Source organism: Balaenoptera musculus, chromosome 12 (genome assembly GCF_009873245.2).
Source record: "Balaenoptera musculus isolate JJ_BM4_2016_0621 chromosome 12, mBalMus1.pri.v3, whole genome shotgun sequence".
NCBI lineage: Eukaryota > Metazoa > Chordata > Mammalia > Artiodactyla > Balaenopteridae > Balaenoptera > Balaenoptera musculus.
This window is the reverse complement of record NC_045796.1, coordinates 74,483,855-74,496,487: the sequence shown is the minus strand read 5'-3', so window position 1 is coordinate 74,496,487 and position 12,633 is coordinate 74,483,855. Positions and strand designations below refer to the sequence as shown.

Below are 12,633 nucleotides of genomic sequence, written 5' to 3'. Positions count from 1 at the left end.
TTCCAGTATCTTAAATGGAATGTTAAATCATTGTTTGAAATTGTTTCTTTTCTTTTTTTTTTTCCATGTAGGCATTTATAGCTATAAATTTCCCCCTAAGAACTGCTTTAGTTGCATCTCATAAGTTTTAATAGGTTGTATCTTCATTTTCATTCATCCTAAAATATTTTCTAATTTTTCTTTTGATTTCTTCTTTGACCCATTGGTTATTTAGTAGTGTACTGTTTAATTTTTTCATTATTTGTGAATATCCCAAATTTCTTTTTGTTACTAATTTTTAACCTCTCTCCATTGTGATCAGAGAAATACTTCTACAATTACAATCCCTTTAAATTTCTTGAGGATTGTTTTATAGCCTAGCATATAGTCTATCCTGAGCATATACTCAGACAAATGTGTATTCGGCTGTTGTTGGGTGGAATATTCTAAATATGTCTGTTAGATCTATTTTGCATATAATGCTTAAGTTTTCCATTTCCTTTTTTGATACTCTACTTAGATGTTCTATCCATTATGGGGGGGTATTGAACTCTTCAACTATTTTTGTCAAACTGTCTATTTTTCCTTTCAATTCTGTTTGTTTTGCTTCATGTATTTCAGAGCTTTGATGCTATGGGCAGATATGTTTATAATTATTATAACATTCTGATGGTTTGACACTTTTATTATAAAATGCCCTCTTTATCTCTAGTACCATTTTCTTTTCATTTTAAAGTGTATTGTATTTGATATTATTATAGTTATTCCAGCTTTCCTTGGTTGCTGATTGTATGATATACCTTTTTCCATTCTTTTACCTTCAGTCCATTTGTATCTTTGAATCTAAAGTGTTTCTCCTGTAGACAGTATATAGTTGGATCATGTTTGTTATCCAGTTTGACAATTTCTGCCTTGTGACTGGATTATTTAACCCATTTGCACTTAATATTATTATTGATATAACTGGATATATGTCTGCCATTTAAATTTTTGTTTTCTATTGTCTAACGTCTTTTCTGTTTCTGTTCTCCCTACTGCTCTATTTTGAATTAAGGGAATATTTTCTAGAGTAATATTTTAATTACTTTTTCACTATTTTCAAACTTATTTTGTTAGTGATTGCTCTAGGGCTTACTATATACATCTCATCAAAATCTATTGATACTTCAGATTTATACAAACTTAATTACAATGTGATATAGAAACATTAACTTTTATGCAATGCTATTCTCTCTTTCCCCTTTCCCACTATCACTGTTATACATGATACATGTATATATGTTACTAAACCACCAATAGTACTAGCTTGTATAATTTTATGTGTATTAAACAGGCTGAGAAAAGAATGAGAACAAGTTTATATTTACAGAGTTTGTTATAGTAACCTTACTGTTTACTGTTTTTGGTTCTCTAGGTATGTTCCAAGGATTCAAGTTACCATCAGGGGTCATTTCCTTAGCTCAACACAGCTTTGCTCCCATCTACCTTCTTGCTGCTGTTATTGCCAGATATATTACATTTCTATATGTTCTGGCCCAACAGTACAATTATATATATATATATATATAGTATTTTATACAATTGTGTTTTATATCAGTTAAGAAAAGAAATAAGAAGAAACATTCATTTATACTATCTTTTATCGCTAAAATGAATTATTTTATTAATTGAATAAATTAAGTTTAAAATAAATTAAATGTTACAGACTGAATGACTGTGTGGCTCCCCCCCACCCACCCCCAATTCCTAATTCATATGCTGAAGCCCTAAAGCCCAATGTGATAGTATTAGAAGGTGAGGCCTTTGGGAGGTGATTAGGTTTAGATGGAGTCATTAGGGTGAGGCTCCCGTGAGGTTAGAGCTCTTATAAGAAGAGGAAGGAACACCAGAGATTCCTCTCTCTGCCGCACACAAGGAAGCGGTCCTGTGAGCATACAGCAGGGATGGTGGCTGCCGATAGGCCAAGACGAGAGGCCTCAGAATGTAACCTAGCCTGCCAACACCTAGATCTTGGACTTCCCAGACTCCAGAACTGTGAGGAAAAACATTTACATTGTTTAAGTCACCCCATTTACGGCATTTTGCTATGGCAGCCTGAGGTAAGCCATTAAGTGAACAATTAAATTCAAGTAGGAGTAGTTTTTTTTTTTTTTTTTTTTTTAAATTTATTTATTTATGGCCGTGTTGGGTCTTCGTTTCTGTGCGAGGGCTTTCTCTAGTTGCGGCGAGCGGGGGCCACTCTTCATCGTGGTGTGCGGGCCTCTCGCTATCGCGGCCTCTCTTGTTGCGGAGCACAGGCTCCAGACGCGCAGGCTCAGTAGTTGTGGCTCACGGGCCTAGTTGCTCCACGGCATGTGGGATCTTCCCAGACCAGGGCTCGAACCCGTGTCCCCTGCATTGGAAGGCGGATTCTCAACCACTGTGCCACCAGGGAAGCCCAAGTAGGAATAGTTTTTGAAGCCATCTCTAAGATTTGTTCTGACCTCAGGAGGGCTCTTCTTAGCTCTGTCTTTCAATGACTCCCCGGTCAACTGGCTGGACTATGGTTCTGCTTGTTGTTTTTAATTATAGGAGCTTTTTTTTTTTTTGGCATGTGCCCTTAATTTAATAAGTTAAGTGTTAGTTTCTTTAAGATACATAAATCAATTGAGAAAATTTTTTAAAAAACCCATTAGAACTAAATGGGCAAAAGATATGAACAGATGGATTTAAAAAGGAAATATGAATGGTTTTTAAACATATGAAAAGATTGTCAACCTCATTTATAATTAAAAAATACAAATCAGAGCTATGCAAAAATTATATTTTCATGTGAAAGATTGGCAAAGATAAAAAAAATGATAACATAGTCCCAACGTTGCTGATGGGAATATACATTGTTACAATAATCTCCAAACAGTGTTTCACAATACCTATCAAAATTATAAAAGCCCATATTTTTTAACCATGAACTTCACTTCTAAGGATTTATCCTAGAGCTATACTGGCATATGTGAAAGATGACATGTGTACTCAGTCATTGCTGCATTGCTTGTAATAGCAAAAAGCTGAAAATCTCTTAATAGGGGTTGTTGAAATAAATCGTGGTATATCAGTTTGTGGTAGATTGCACCAGGAGCTCCACTTCTTCAGCCCATCCTCTGTACAAGCCCCTTGCCATTTTACTTTGCAGCACTTACTCACTGTGCACCTGAGGGGTCTAATTCCTTATTCCTTGGCTTTAGCATGTGATTTGCTTTGGCTGACAGAGTGGTGACAGATGTGATGCCAGCTGTATCTTAAAAGGGACTTACATGGATTAAGCTTGCTTGCTCTCATGCTTCTACTGCCTTGGCTGTTCCACTGGTCTTGGGAGGAAGGTAATAGCCATTTGGAGCAGAACTGTCTTCAGACAAGGTGTTTCAGTCAAGCCCAACCTAGAATAGAGCCCACCAATCAAATCAATTTGCAGAAGCGTGAGCCAGCCCAGATTAGCAGAGTTTGCCAACCAAGCCCAACCCAAATGATCCAATCCTCAGCCAACCTACAGATGCATAAGCTATGCTTATAAAGAATTGTTTTAAGCCACTGAGTTTGGACGTGGTTAATTACACAGCAATGGGTAGCTAATAAACAGTCTAGTGAATACCATCTGCCCATTATTACCCTAAGAATGAAGAATCTCTGAGTCTCATTGTTCAATTAAACATAGTGCAGAACAATGTGCAGTGTTCAATTATTTGTGAAAAGGAATTTGCATACACGTGCGTAAGATCTAACTGTAAAGATACACACAGAAACCTGATAAAAGTTGGTTGTCTGTGGAGAGGTTAACTGGATAGCTGAGGGATAGGATTGGAAAGAGATTTCCCCTTGTATTACCTTCCTGCCACTTTTGAAGTTTCAACTGTTTAAATGCATTATACATTTCAAAAAAGAAATTAAATTATTTTTAAAAACTGAGGCTATTCATAGAGCTCCAAATTCTTCTAGCATCTAATAGAGCAGAAAAAATTCTGAAATCAGTTAAATTTTTCTTCCCTCGCCCAGTGCCAATTTTGCTTCGATAATTGTAGGATTCTTTACTATTTCCTTAAATCAGGAGTTTCAATGATGTTTGTCTAGGTGTAGAACTCTAATTTATTATTATTTCTTCATAGCTAGAATATATATGTAAAGAACTCTTAACACTCAATTGTAAGAAGATAAATGGCTCAATAAAAATGGACAAATGAATTGATCAGACACTTCATGAAAGAAGATACACAGGTGGCAAATATACTCATTAAAAGGTGCTCAACATCACTGCGACAATTAAAAGCAAAATTAGATACCACTACACGTTTTAGAACATCTAAAATTTAAAAAAACTAACAATATCAAGTGTTGGAAGGATGTGGAGCAACTGGAACTCTTCTTCACTGAGGGGAGGATTGTAAAATGGTATAACCACTTTGGAAACTAGTTTGGCATTCCTGAAAAAGTTAAAAATGAATCTACCATATGACCTATCCATTCCACCTCTTGATATTTACCCAAGAGAAATGAAAGCATATGCCCAAAGACTTGAATGTGAATGTTTATCGCAGCTTCATACGTGATAGCCCCAAACTGGAAAAAGTCCAAATGTCCATCAATAGGTAAAGGGATAAACAAATTGTCCTATATCAATATCATAGAATACTACTTAGTAAAGAAATGAAAATCAATTATTGATAGTCATAACAACATGTATAAATCCCAAATTAATTATGCTGAGTGAAAAGAAGCCAGATAAAAAAGAGCACATACTGTATTATTCCATTTATATAAAATTCTAGAAAATTCAAACTAATCTATAGTGACAGAAATCAAATTAATGGTTGCCTGGGCATGGGTTGGGGTGAGGGTGACATGTGGATAGAGAGATTATAAAAGGTCATGAGAAAACTTTTGAGGGTGATGAATATGTTAACTTTCTTGAATGATGGTTTCAAGAATGTATGTATATGTCAAAACTTATCAATTTGTTCACTTTAATTATATACAAAAGAAAACTGAAAAAGAAACCAAATATTAGGATTTGTAAAGCTGAGTAGTGGACACAAGCTTTTGTTATACAATCCTCTGCTGTTATGTGTTTTCTATATTTAATAACAAAATATTTTAATTCAATTAAAAAAGAAAACTAGATTTCCCACACTTGAGTTAATTGATTTAATAAACAGATGGAAACAATAAGTTTCCATGAAAACAAGGCTTTTGTCTGTTTAATTCATCATTGCATCCTCAGTTCTCAGGACAGTGCCTAGAAGCACTTATGCCCTCCAAAGTTATTTAATCTAACAAATAATGAATAAACTCAATTTATTCATAACCACTGATTATTTTCTTATTTTAAGGAAGATTTCCAATTCCTTAGAGTAAAGCTTCGAAGTTATGGAACAATTTTAATGATTGCCTGTACTGTGGAGGGTGCCAAGAGAATAGGAAACCTTCAGCATATATATAATTGCTTGTATTCAGGCAGCTTGCAACACCAAAGCCCTACTGCTTGTTGACGGGTGGAACCCTGATTATTGAACACTTACCGGTCATTGGCTGTGCCATACTAGTTGTAAACTATTTTGAATATCACGTCTTTGCAAATGTCATCACACCAATATTTTGTGGGTTCAAGTACCTCCTGATGTCACACATTCCTCCAGCAGGCTTTTGTTCAAGTTCAATAATAGGTATCCTCTGACATGCCCATTGCACCCAACTCCTTTATTCTACCATTTTAAATGAATTAAAATATTTTGTTATTAAATATAGAAAACACATACTCAACACCCACCCACTGTTCAGGCCATATGATTTGATGCTGGCTTGATTTTGTCTCTCTAGTTAAACTCTTTAACTTCATTCTTTTTTTCACTGCCAAGGTAATGTGATAAAATTCTATTCCAAAATACACAATATTTTTAGCCTTCTCTTCCTGGACTTTTATATGGGGAGCTAAACCAAATCTGATAAATATTCACTTATTGGCTTTGAATATTTCAAGCAGTGCTAGCAGGCAACTTATTGACCTATGTGCTTTAGCTCACTGGATAAGACTTGTAAAATAGATTAGAGACACCTGGGTCATATATCTGAGTTTTGGCCCAAGTCTATCTGCTGAACCTCTGCCATGGACATGCAATAGACTGCCTGTCAATGTGCCAGGATTAGAAAATTTTTAAGGAAAATTTCTGGCTTTGGAGGTGGCTCTGTTTGGAAGACAAAGTGAATTCCATACAAAAAAGCTACATTAGTAAACATTTATTGAACTGTATTAAATTTAATTGAAATTAATTAAATTTGGATGGTAGCTACAACTGCAACTGCTCCCATTGCTTGGCTGAATTCCAGTTTTGGTTTAGAACCCAGTTTGGGCAAGGACTAGAGAAATGGAAAATCTTCAATGTCAACTTCAAAGTTGAATTAATTTACATTAGAAAAAGAGTATTAGGTAACACTGCTGATTTAAATATTTATCACAATTTCTTTTAAAAAGACAATAATTTCAACCAAATAAGCCAGGTCTTCTTCAAGCAAATAAATTCACTGTTCTATCCTTTACTCCAGGTATTTTTCAGCTTCCTTACAGTCAAATTTGACTCTTCAATCTAGGGTTATTAGGATTTCTCTTGGGCATCATTTAAAATAGAGAAACTATCTATTATATTACATGTTTTAGAATTATAAATGCCTGTATTCTCGCCTCCATATTGAATAAATTACCAAGATTTATAGATTCTACCTCTTAAGTATCTATACAGGTTACTTTCAAACTTTTTAAAACAAGTATTTTATAAAGCCCCTTTATATAAAGCATATCTTCACACCAATTTTAAAATATATATTATACTAACTATAAGAGGGAAAAAAGAGGAGCATAATTAAATGTTAACTAACATGTAGTATAACATATAAATAACTATACTAGAAGATCTAATGAAGTGGTAATTTACTTCCACCTACTTATAAACAGGCTAGGATTTAAGAGAAATTAGACTAAGATTCAAATGAATAGTGAAAAGATAATAGTTTGCCTTTACATTAGACATTTTGAAATAAGAATTACTGTAAATGCAATAAATACAAATGCACACTGATACAGTTGGGTTGTATTAGTGTCTCAAATAGCATGAGTGGCATAGCTGTCAGAGATAAAATTTTGGTAGAGTCCCAAACAAAACAATAATTTTTCTTCAATGAACATGGTAGCTGCATTCCTGGAAAATTCAGTGTATATTAAAACCATTTTTAAAAAAAATTTATTTATTTATTTTTGGCTGTGTTGGGTCTTCGTTTCTGTGCAAGGGCTTTCTCTAGTTGCAGCAAGCGGGGGCCACTCTTCATCACAGTGCGCGGGCCTCTCACTATCGTGGCCTCTCTCTCTTGCTGCGGAGCACAGGCTCCAGATGCGCAGGCTCAGTAATTGTGGCTCACAGGCCCAGTCGCTCCGCGGAATGTGGGATCTTCCCAGACTAGGGCTCGAACCCGTGTCCCCTGCATTAGCAGGCAGACTCTCAACCACTGCGCCACCAGGGAAGCCCATTAAAACCATTTTATAACTATTTGCAATTTAAATGTAGAATGGAGTTTTTCTAGGCTGAGATGATTATAATCAGGTTTTTCACCTACAAGATTGCCTAGATGGATACTTGAAAGTCATGTGGGAAGCAGCATAATTTTTCATTGTATGATATTGTCTCTCTAATTGCAGGATAGCTAACATCCCTGTCCTGTACACACTAAAGGCCAGTAGCTCTCCCCAATGATTGTGGCAACCAGAAAATGCCTCCACAAATATCCAAAATGCCCACTAGGGGCCGTGTCACCCTGTTGAGAACCACTGGTCTATATAATCTGTTCCTGCCTTGTCAATCTTTTAACACTGCTTTAGTTTAGTTCTCCAACATGCATCACTTGGATCTCCCAATTTCTCTCCCTGCCCTCAGTCTCTCTGCCTATAACCTACCCTTCAAACAGATTGCAGAGGTGATCTTTGTAAAATGCACATCTGATCACGTCGTTCCCCTGCTAAATATCTTCGCAGGCTCCCCAGCTCTATAGGATGAAATCAAACTTTTTCCAATAGAGGGCAGTAATCTGATCCCACCGTGTTTCAAATCTGGCCTTGTACCACTCTCTCCAATGCAGTGCTGTGCTCTTCCCCACGTAGTCTCTAGAACTGAACAAGTTCTCTAAGTCTTTTCACCAACTTGCCAATCTTTTGTCTAGCAAGTTCCTACTAATACTTCAAAATGCAGTTCAGGCATTACTTCCCCCATGAAGTCTTCTCCAGTCTCCCCACTCCACCACGACCCTTGCAGTCACCATATGTTTTGTAACTGTTAGGTAGTGTGCCTTCACCACTAGACTGTGAGTTATCTGAAGACAGGGATTTTTATCCTATTTACCTCTGTACCCCAAGAACATCAAATAGCTGGAGGGCATACAGTAACGACTTAAAAAGTTAAATACACTTAAAGCTGAATAATCCTGTAATGTTCACTATTTGGAAAGTTCTGCAGATTGTTATATAATTGTTTTATTTATGTTTCAAGGTTTTCTCATCCTTGAAGAATCACATATTTACATCCAGTTTAATCTTTCCAATGTTACAGCCTTTTAGCTTGTTCTTTCTTTAGTATTTATTTAATTTCTGATAAATCCTGAAATGTCTTTGCTATATTTTTCTTTTACTAGCTCCAACCCCCATTGTACTGACTCATGAAACAAATATGTCCTTTTCAACCCATTCCCTAGTTAATATTTTACTTAATTTAGTTTATATATCTCAGACAAGAAGCTTATTTCTTTCTCAAATGATTTGAAATCAGCACATGAGAAGAGTTTTCTTTTTAATCGTTAACAATTAAAATACATTTTTCCCCCCAAATTGACTGTCAAGTTGATTGTTCTGGTTTTAAGGGCTGGTTCATGGTTTTACGACATGTGTGTTTGACATTCACCAATGTTTGATTTTGTTTTAGAAATTTTTTGGATTTGAGAGTGTTCACCTTTATCAACTCCTTTGCTAATTTAAGGCAGAGACCAAAATTAACTAGTCTTAAATAACCTTGATGTTTGTCCATGCTGCACCACATGGTTTCTCTCTTCTAGTTACTATGAGGGTAGCCATAATCACCCATCATTTAAAAAAAATACATTATTCCTTGCCTTCCCAGGATTTAGCAGCAATATTTCAAAAATTTACTAATGACTTTCCTTTGGGTCATTAGAAGAAAAACGGTTCCTGCAGAAACAATGTGCTAAATAAATAATAGTGCAGAGACATTTTCCTGGAGGCTACAAAATGACCTATGAAATACACTAGATTGGTTCTTCTCCATTAGGACATTCAGATCCTTCTTATTTTATTTTGGAATGGAAGAATAAATGGGGGAAAATGTGCTCTGAAATTCTCTGTTCTGCTTTAGAGCATGTAAATAGCATCATGCACAAAAAAATTTTCAAGCTGTCAGGAGTAAAGCAAGTATGATAATTCCGGATAACTAGATGCTGAAGACAATCAAAATAGAACTGATCCTAGTAAGCTTTTCTCACTTGAAGGAAACTTCTTTAAAAAGTAGTTACTGATCTTAATGTCTTTCAATAGGGCAGTTAAAAAATGTGGCAAAACAATCCACAGTACGAAATATTTTGCAGTCTATAAAATAAAGAAGAAAGCATACCTATATGTATGGACACAGAATGATATATGGTTATTTTAAAACTAAAAAAAAAATCATGAATAATACATATACTATGATCCCATTCATATAAAAAATAGCAAAAACAGAAGTAAAATATATGCAAAGAGAGAGATTGGAAAGATACACATACTAAACTGCATTCAATGTTCTGCATTGAAAGCTCTTGTTTCTGTGTTTCTTCCACCAGGTTATGAATTCCTTTGTCACCAGACCAAATACAGGATGCCCAGTTAAATTAGAATTTCAGGTAAAGAACAAAATTTTTTAGTGTAAGTACATCCCAAATATTGCGTGGGACATATTCATACTAAAAAATCATTCATCGTGTATCTGAAATTCAAGTTTAGCTGAGTATCCTGTATTTTTATTTGCTAAATCTGGCAACTCTACTTGAAGGAGACCTTGGACTATTCATCCTTGGATTCCTATCACTAACACAGTTACAGGGATATGGTGGGTGCACAATAAATGGCAAGAGGGCGAGTAATTAAGAAGAATACAAAAATAACAGGCAATTTTGCCTGTTATCTCAATTCTCATGGAAATGCCACAACGTTTTATTAGTGGTCCTATTTTACAGATTAAGAAACAGAGGTATACAGAAGCCACACAATGCGTAAGTGGTGGAGCTAAAAATGACCCCAAATTTCTGAGTCCTGATTCAGCAGCCATAACCAACTGCCAGCTGCAGGCAAGTAGAAGAAAATTAGGAGAAAGAGAACCAGGGGAGAGGCTTTGGTTGTGCCTAAGTGATACAGAGTAGGACTTTGCACAAACTCCTCAATTTTGCCTAGAGGCGGAATGTGAGATATTTAAGAAAAGCAGACAAATCTGGGCCTGGTCCCTACCTCCACCACACATTAGAACAAGTTACATAATTTATTCCTGCCTCAGTTTTTCTCCTCTTTAAAACTGCAGTGAGAGAACCTACCTGAGTACTGATGGGAAGAACAAAACAGATAATTTCTGTAAAGTGATCAGCACAGGGCTTGGCAAGTAAAAGACACGGTCAATGCTAGCTATTCTCAGTTCAGAGCCCCAGTTTTTTCATTTGTAAAACAGAATAACAACACGAATTAGAAGACAATAGTACTAATGGTATCTATACTGCCAAGTTGACTCTAAGATCGGATGAGAATATATCTTTCTAAATTCTAAAGTGCTTCTCACTCTCCTTAACAGAGCAGAACCAGAATTAATATCATACCAGAGCATTACTACAGTTTTTTTCCCATGAGTAATTACTTTTGTTTAAAAATTATCAAAGAACTGATTCTTTTCGGTGTACAAAGTTCTATGAATTTTGACACATGTATAGATTTATGTAACCACCACCACCATCAGGATACAGAACATCACTACAGCTTTTCAGATTCTTTTGTCAAAGTGTTTCACATGCGTGTTAAAAAACACTTTTAAAAACAAGAAAAAGAGATTTAGATAAACGTGCTGAAGATACAAGTGAACGAAACTGGCTTTTTGCACAAACCGTTGCAGTCTCCAACCCCTCCAGGTCTTGTCTGGGTCATTTTGGCTATTGGCTCTGCAGACTATCTCTTCCCACAAAAGTAATAAGGAATCAACTTGAGAGTTGGGGCCTTTTGTCACACTAAAGGCACACATCACAGGCACAAACTTCGGCATTCTTTATTCGATCCTTTTCATATTACCAGATCTTAATTTCCCCAACTGTTTTCTCTAATTGCCATTTTCTTTCTAAAATGAACAAGCCTTGAATAACCAGCACCTTCTCATCCTTTCAGGGAAATTATTTGATCGGGAGAAAGGAGATACAGAGTCACTGAGAGAGCAAGGATTGAGCTTGCAGGACCCCAAATCTCTCCGATGTGACAAATCCCCCCCTACACTCAGTCATTCAGAGTCTCCTTTCCCGACTTCAGCCTCTGGGTTCCCTGCCTACCTGGCGCCTCCTGGGGAGTTAGACATTGGTACCAAACTTCTGCTCTCCCCAGGCGGCCTCCCTCTCACTCCCACCCCATGAGCTCTCCCATCTTAAGTGACTTGCACTGACACATCGCTGCTACATCTGGTGAGCGGGGCGGGTCCGCTTTCCGGGTGACTCACGTCCTCTCTGTATGCCTTTTGTTTCTAGGACGCTTTGGCGGCCGTTTTCTTCCTTCTGCTTTTAATTTGGGGATAGGGAAAAGCTCATGAATCAAGAGTGAATCTCTTCTCCACCAATCTTTCCCCCTTCTTCTTAAAGTTAGCTCTCTCCCTTCACAAGTTCCGTAACTATCCGGAGAAGTGCGGGGGCGGGACAGGTAGGGACGCGTTAATTACACCTAAATCTGAAGTTGGCAGTCTAACGTTATCACTTTGGTGGGAAGACTGCGAAACTCCCTTGCAGGCTTCTGGGCGTTTTACCGCTGCCGCTGTGCATTTTCAGCTCCCTTCTTGACGCTGCTGCTTCGCGTTGCTCTGTCACGCCTAAATCTACCCGGTTACTGCCTTAAGTGCCCGAATCAGGACGAATTCCACGAGATTCACCAGCGGTTTTGTTCCTGTCCAAGGTAAGTCCAGTATGCAAAACGAGGAACCACCAAAGGATGTCGGGGAAGGGGGAGAAGAAGGGATTCCCTCACCTTTTCCGGCGCATTCCTCGTCAGTTTCCACCAGGAGGAGGTGCGCAGCGCAGACCACCCCCCCCCGCCCCGCCTCCTTTATTCAATCCCCCCACCGAGGTCTGCCGAGGCTGGCCGCGCGGCCGGAGCAGCCCCTCCGGCAGGCCTACCCTCCCCCGCCCCCCGGATTGGTTTTTCCCAGCTGCGGAGGTTGGGCCTGGGGCTGGGGTGCGAGGAGAGTCGGCGCGCAGCTCGGACCGAGAAGTCCCCGCGACTGTGGTGGGACCGGGAGTCGTCTCGGGAGGTGGCGGGCGCGCGGAGGTGAGCGGTGGGGAGCGGGCGGAGGCGGCGGCTCCGGGGCC

The 12,633-nt window shown here is 37.8% G+C and overlaps 1 long non-coding RNA gene across 1 annotated transcript; it reads right to left on the bottom strand.

Annotated features, from left to right (window-relative positions):
* Window positions 1–2,322: 2,322 nt before the first annotated feature.
* On the bottom strand, window positions 2,323–12,326 carry LOC118905344. Its single transcript, XR_005022206.1, has 3 exons — window positions 12,293–12,326; window positions 3,273–3,395; window positions 2,323–2,371 (listed from the first exon to the last, which is right to left on the bottom strand). It is a non-coding gene; the product is annotated as an uncharacterized LOC118905344 (long non-coding RNA).
* Between the last annotated feature and the right edge of the window lie 307 nt (window positions 12,327–12,633).